Source organism: Asparagus officinalis, chromosome 9, assembly GCF_001876935.1.
Source record: "Asparagus officinalis chromosome 9, Aspof.V1, whole genome shotgun sequence".
Lineage (NCBI taxonomy): Eukaryota > Viridiplantae > Streptophyta > Magnoliopsida > Asparagales > Asparagaceae > Asparagus > Asparagus officinalis.
In genome coordinates, this window is record NC_033802.1 from 278,805 (window position 1) to 286,447 (window position 7,643).

A 7,643-nucleotide genomic window follows, 5' to 3' on the forward strand; every position below is an offset into this window, starting at 1 on the left:
TCATTAGTTGGTTGTAACAACCCATTAAAACCACTCCCCAGATCGTGGGTGATCAGCGGTCTTTTCGTAACCGTATGGGTTGTGTTTGAATGAATCAGGAGTTTGATCTGCGTTCTGGCATGTATTCTATGTTTGAACGCAGTATTTGGAAGTGTGTTCTGCAGCATTGTGAAGTTGCGTTGTGCAGCGACTTGGAGCTGCGTTCTGCGGCTGATTGGAGCTGGGTTTGAGCAACTGTTTGGACTGCATCAGGCAACGATCGGAGCTGCGTCTGGTGGCGATTAGAGCTGCGTCTAGCAGCGATTAGAGCTGCGTTTTGAGCTGTGCTTGGCAGCGATTGGAGCTGCGTTTGAGTTTCTCTGTCTTTATATATGGATGACACCGATGACTAGTAGAGAAGGTCATATTCAGGCCATTTGTGACAATTGAGGCATCTTAATAACGCTCTATCAACTGCAGGTCACGATCTCCACTAAGATTTCTTTGCATGGTTTAACCATGTGCTCCTCAGTGTGTCGAATATCATTACACTGCTCATCAGCACCTCTAATAGTTGCTAATATAATATTAGTCATGTTGTTGTCGCAGCCATCAAGATCAATCATCTCACATAAGAAGCTGCATTCGTGTTCGCAGCGGTTGAAGCTGCGTATGTGATTGAATTGGTGTCGTGTCTTGACAATGGTACGCAGGGAGGACTTCCACGTCTTGGTTTGAAGAGATCGTTGATTTGTAATCTCTTTCAGTCAGAGCGTTGCTAAAGATCGTCGTTTTGTAATCTTTGCTTTAGCTCTTTGATATGTGAAAGTTTTCAAATTGTAGCCTTCTGGAAGTCGTCAGATTGTAACTTCCATCATCGGTGTTTGATGGTAGCCTTCTGGAAGTCGTCAGATTGTAACTTCCATCATCGGTGTTTGATGGGAAATCAGCTATCTATTATTATTTTTAGACAGCCTACAGATTGTAACTTCCATCATCGGTGTTTGATGGGAAATCAGCTATCTATTATTATTTTTAGACAGCCTACAATTAAACACCCAGATCAAATGGAATACCAGTCGCAGGCAACCATCGTCCTCCATCAATAAACACCGCAACTCAAAATGCATTCACTTGTTCACCTTTTTTCGGGGTCCTACCATTTGAATCCTGGCCACATAATTCGGCACTTGCTTTCCTCTCCGGGCATGCAATTGATTTTCGCATGGCCATCCCCAGTGTTTGCATACTCACGCGCGATACACTCCGCACTTCTACTCCTCCCATCCCGTTCAGTGCATTCTTGAACGTCATGCATTTGCCTTTGAAATTATCTGCTTTTACAACTGCAATTAATAAAATATTAAGCATTAGACAACCAACATCCTGGAATCCACCGAGTTAATTAAGGAAATGAACAAATCATCAATTTTGATATGTTGATTGTTATTGCAATGTAAAAATATCAACAATAGACAAAATTTTCCTCTCCAAATGCAAAAAAGTTGGTGATTTGTTGGTACCGATTTTCACCATAAATTTGATAATTTGGAGGTAGATTTGCAAATTAGGAGATTTGATGGGTTATTTTGCAAATACTTATGCTTCAATGGTTACATATACAATATAACCCAATAAATAAGTAGAATTTTACTCACTGACTGCACCAGAGTGGTCAATGAGAAAACCGCCATCCTCTGCATACCCTCCCTTTACGTAAATTGTGTATCTTCCCTTGCTGTCCTAGGAATCGTGTTAACTGCTTCGGTGAGAGTCATGAAGTTGTTGGTGCCATCTTTGGAGACTAGTCCAAAGAGGACCTGATACAACAACTGGTTGGAACCGTTGGAACTAATTAGGCCTAACGGTTTAATCCGCTAGGGCATCCACGGTTAGAGCTAAAAAAATAAAAGAAAAAAGAAAAAAGAAAAAAGAAAAATCCCCCTATTTTTAACCTTAAAAAAAGAGGAGGGGGGATCAATCCCCCCGGCTCTCTCTTCCATTTACCGTGGCCCTATAGAGCATCTCCAAGAGACTCCCAAGGAGGCTCCTAAAGGTAATGTGGCAAAGAAAAAGCTCCTAAGATGCTCCAACAAACTCTCAATCAACCTCTTAAGTCCTAGTTGGCAGTGAGCCCCACCATGAAGCTCCACAAATTTGTGAAGCACATGGGAGCTCCTAAGGGGTGAGGGCTCACTAAAAATTATTTTTTATTAGATTTATTATTTTAAAATATATTTATAAAATGTTATTTTTAAGAGAATAGATTTTTTTAATAATATTTGAACTTCTAGTTGAGAGTTTATTGGAATATTTCTCCTATTAGGAAGCTTCTAAGTGTACCCCCATGCTGAGAGCACTTCAACGAGAACTCTCCCTGCTAGGAGATTGTTGGAGATGCTCTAAGATCCTCCTCTCAAATCCCCTCTCATAAACCCTAATCTCCCAAATTTCCATCTCTCACAAACCCTAATCCCTCTCCACATCCTAATTTGATGCCGGAGAACCGCATGCCGGCGTCCCCAAGATCCTACACTGCTTCCCTTCTCTCATATTCCTCTCATCCCCAACCACACGTCGACGACGACCTCTCTCCGTCAACCTCTCCAGCGCGCAATCTATGCATGCCTTCCCCAAATCTTCAAACCCTAACCCCCAACCCCCCGGGTCTCTGATCCCTAATTCGTCACTCTGCCGTCCCAATTCGTTGCTCCTTTTTCGTCACCTAAACCCTAAAGCAACTCCTTCCAACAACGCTGCAGCCTCCAGAAACCACTAGCATCCCCAACCTGATTTGTTGCTCCTCCTTGTCACGCCTCCTCTCAGGCATCTCCGACGGCCATCTTCAAGAGTGCGAACATGTGGGGCCACCCCCACGTTGAGAACGCGTGAAGAGTTCACATTTTGAGAACGTGTGGGGCCACCATGTTAAGAACGCGTGAAGAGATCAAGTTTTGAGAACGCGTGAACATCAGCGAACCAGGCCCACCCGGGATTCTCTGCTATATATAGCCTTTATTCTCTCCTAGGGTTTTTTGGTGCAAGATTGAGCAGAGTGAGGAAAATCATTGGCGGGCATGCAAGCAAAGAGGAAAAGTTAACAGAGGGTTTTGCGGCTGTGTGCAGGTGCGAAGGCGGTTTTGTTTTTTGGCCTAAGTTGTTTTCGACAGAAGCTTTTTGGGGCTTCGTGCGGGTAAAAAATCGCAGACTAAGGAGAGCTTTTGAGAGGGTCTTTGGGATCCCCTTTGTGAGAGGTTTGAGAGATTGTGTGAGGGTTTAATTTGTGTGATTGTAAACCCTAGTTGTATTTTCTCCCTCTAATAGTAGATCTCCCCCTTCCTTACCCCGTGGACGTAGGCAATTTGCCGAACCACGTAAAATTAGTTTGTCTCGCTTTTGTGTGATTTGTAATAGCTTATTTAGGTTCCCTCGACAGGTCAGTCCTAGAACTGATGAGATGAAGAGTTGATACTTTGTTGAGATATTTTACTTAAGGTTCTTGTTTCCTTTGTAAAACAGGAATTCCTATTGCGACCTAACTCTCTTGTTGTGTTGTCGAAGTGCTGCCGAAATTTTCGCTGCGCGTAACAAGTGGTATCAGAGTACAGATTTCAGATCTAGGGTTTTTGGAATTAGGTGGAGGAAGATTATTGTGTGAAGCTTGGTTCTTGGTTCTTAATTTCTATCTAGTCTAGAGAGATCTATATGGCTATATATCTGTTGTTGCTGCTGCTGCTGCAACATCTGAAAGTGATGACCTCCCCTCCACGAATTTCCAAGATTTCTAAATTTGTAAAATAAACATAAGAGTTATTTTAGTATATAGAAAAATTAATATTCATGAGATACTAATTGAAGCACAACATCTCAAAAAACGCAATTAGAAGCCAAGCAGAGAGCAATTTGGCATGGAAACAATTAAATTGTTAACCGACATTATTCATGCTCTTTTTATTTAGTTATATAATTATAATAACATGAAGGGAGAGAGCATGTAGTAGCTTTCTAATAATTAAACACCCAGATCAAATGGAATTCCAGTCGCAAGCAACCATCGTCCTCCATCAATAAACACCGCAACTGAAAATGCATTCACTTGCTTTCCTCTCCGGGCGTGCAATTGATTTTCGCATGGCGATCCCCAGAGTTTGCATACTCGTGATACACTCCGCACTTCTACTCCTCCCGGCCATCCCATTCAGTGCATTCTTGAATGTCACACATTTGTCTTTGAAATTATCTGCTTTTACAACTCCAATTAATAAAATGTTAAGCATTAGACAACCGACATCCTGGAATCCATCGAGTTAAGGAAATGAACAAATCATCAATTTTGATATGTTGATTGTTACTGCAATGTAAAAATATCAACAATAGACAAATTTTTCCTCTCCAAATGCAAATAAGTTGGTGATTTGTTGATACCGATTTTCACCTTATCAGGAGGTAGATTTGCAAATAAGGAGATTTGATGGGTTATTTTGCAAATACTTATGCTTCAACGGTTACATATGCAAGAAAACCCAATAAATAAGTAAAATTAATATTCATGAGATACTAATTGAAGCACAACATCTCAAAAAACGCTATTAGAAGCCAAGCAGGGAGCAATTTGACATGGAAACAATTAAATTGTTAACCAACATTGTTCATGAACAGTGCATCATGCATTCAGGGGGGACACCTCACCTGATGAACAATGCATCATGCATTCAGGGGGGACACCTACCTGTCCCCCTCGGGTACCCTATTTAGGGTCCATGTAGCAGCACCCTTTTAACTATTGTGTAACTGGAAGCTTGCCTTTATATGTGATTAGAGGATATGCAGTTGAAGCTGGTTGCATATTTGCTTTAGCCCATAATTACATACTCGTGAACTCAACCCTTGGATACATATCCATGAATGAAGTACATAGCAGGACACCATATCCTCTACTTCTGTTTTTTTAGCACGATTAATTTTTCTAGTATGACCAAATTAAATCAAAGTTAAACTTGATCACCACCCGCGGGTGGGCTCGTGGCTAGCAGCTCCAGGGGGAGCGACTCGGCTCCTAGGGTCTCGTGCCCATGCTAGTCCCGCGTTCGAAACCCGGCAGCAATTCAATCGTTGTCCACGCTGCTAGGGTGGGGTGGAGACCGGGGTTTTATTCGATTGGTTCAGCTAAGCCGCAGTCCGGTTCGACCCTCGCACTCGGGATGCTTCCCTCGATCAGCATGGGGGGTGCGGGGATCGAACCAGGGGTGTCGGCCCCAAAAGGGCTGAGTGCTCAGCTGGGCTGACCGAAGTTCCCCCGTTATCAAAAAAAAAAAAAGTTAAACTTGATCATATTTACACTTTCTCTTTCAAAATTCTGAGATTTACAGGTTGAGATAGGTTGTTTATGCTTTTATTTTATTTTTTTCTATGTGACATCATATATTCATCTATTTTCATCAATTGTAGGTAGTGCAATGGTTCAAATCTTATTTTGGTGGAGCATTTGATGAGGATGCAATAGGAAGAATAAGAGATCTTACTCTGGTTAACTATCAGAGTTTTTCCTCTTTGTTGTTTTCCCTGTGATATACTCTAGCTTATGTCAAACTATGATTTGGAGGGATTATATCTGCATTGCCTTGTATTAGTAGCATTTTAGATTTTTGGTTGTTAACACATAAACTTTGCCCTTCAAAGTAGAACTTTATATCTTGTATTTTGTGTTATTGGTTATTTTCTGCGCTCAAAAGAGGAAATGAGAGCTATATTTTTTTTCAATTGAGCTGACATTAGCCCCAACGGTTCTAACCGTTGGGGTTAATGTTTTTTTATTTTTAATTGAAAAAGAGATATTTACTTGGCCCAATAGTTAAACTCATTGGGGAAATTTTTGCAACCGTTGGGGCTAAGTTAGCCCCAACAAAACTTGGCCCAACGGGGCTATTTTCAACCCCAGGGGTGGTAACCGTTGGGACATGGTTTACCTCAACGTTGGGGCAGCCCCTTTTTGTAGTACTTAATGTTTGTAGTACTTAAACTATCGTTGCAATGTGTTGTAGATTGTAGTGGTAGTAACAAAAAAAATCGTTGGTATGATGTGTAACAAGGACTGCAACCCTGTATATGTAGAGGTTGGCCGGGGCATGAGTTAGCTTGATACGATCATCAAATTTTCCTTTTTAATCATGATTTATAATTAAGCAACATGACATAATTCTCATGACCAATATTGATGACCATTACGAAATGGTTGCTCAAAAGTAAATGTGTATGCTTATAAGCTTAAAACTACATGCTGGTGAGAGAGAAAAGCTTAGGCAATATTGCTCTTATTCAGTCATCATTTTTTTTTTTTAGAAAAAAACAAGGGATATACCTTGTTCATAATATTAATGAAAAATATATATAAAAAAAGAATACGAATTGTATCCAAAATTGGAAGATAGAAATTATGAAATATCAATACTAGTGATGTATGACTTTCTTCTTCCAAACATCTATGAAGGTGAAGAGAGGGTCTTGCCGTCATTCACCGTTGACATTGATATAAGAAGGAACCAAAACCAGCCATACATATAGTAGCAAGAGAAAATAATTTCTATAACCCAATGAAACAAAATTATAAAACCCACTAAGTTCTTTGTTTTTACAGGTAAAACAAAAGATGTTTGACTACTTCATTCCTAGGCTGTTAGATACTTCTGCAGATTGGTTGCTCCTTAAGCTTCGCTGCTATCTTCAGTGCCTTAGAGCCACTTCCCATGCATGCCCAGTCATGCAAGACCGATATTGTCTGGTTAATAATTGACTTATAGGAGAAAACCGTATGTTCAAAGATGATATTGTTTCTCGTTGTCCATAAACTCCAGCTGACAGCTGCAAAAATAACATGCCATATATCCCCTATAATACCCTGACGATTTTCTAGAGATATCATAATCTCCTCCAAGGATCTTGGCCATAGGAAAGATAACTGATAATCACTGAAATGCTTCCATACTTGTTTTGTTATTAAACATGAAAAGAACATATGTTCTCTTGATTCTGCTTCTACTCCACAAAAGGAACAAGTGATGTCCTCATTCCACCCTTTTTATTAAAGAATATCCTTCGTGTTCAGTCGGTTAAGTGTTAGGAGCCAAATGAAGACACGAACTTTGGAAGGAATGATAGGATTCCAGATAACTTTATGTATCGGGCTAGTAATTCCTCTACATTTCAGAAATTTGTAGAAAGAACTGACTGAAAACATGCCATTAGGAGTAAGGGACCATTTAGGATGATCTGAGGTGGGGGATACATGGTAGTCTCTAATATGATCCATGAGATTAACTCTATCTGCTTGAGATTCTGGAGATATACTTCTTCTCATCAGTGGATGCCAATGCCATTCATTATCAAGAAAATTTCCTTGGCTTCTAACTGAAGCATTGGAAGAGAAAGCTAGTTTAAAAGACTTCGGAAATAAGCCGGATAGAATACAATTTTATTCAGTCATCATATTAAAACTTTCCATGTAAAAATATGCGTCATCATTCAAAGCTTTCCATTTAAGAATCTCTTAAAAACTGAAGGACCATGAACAAAATTGTATTCTTAAAACCCGACTGCAATAACCGTACGCTTTTGATTTATTTATTTCTTGACGGACGTGGAAATATAATATTCTTAGAAATATGATG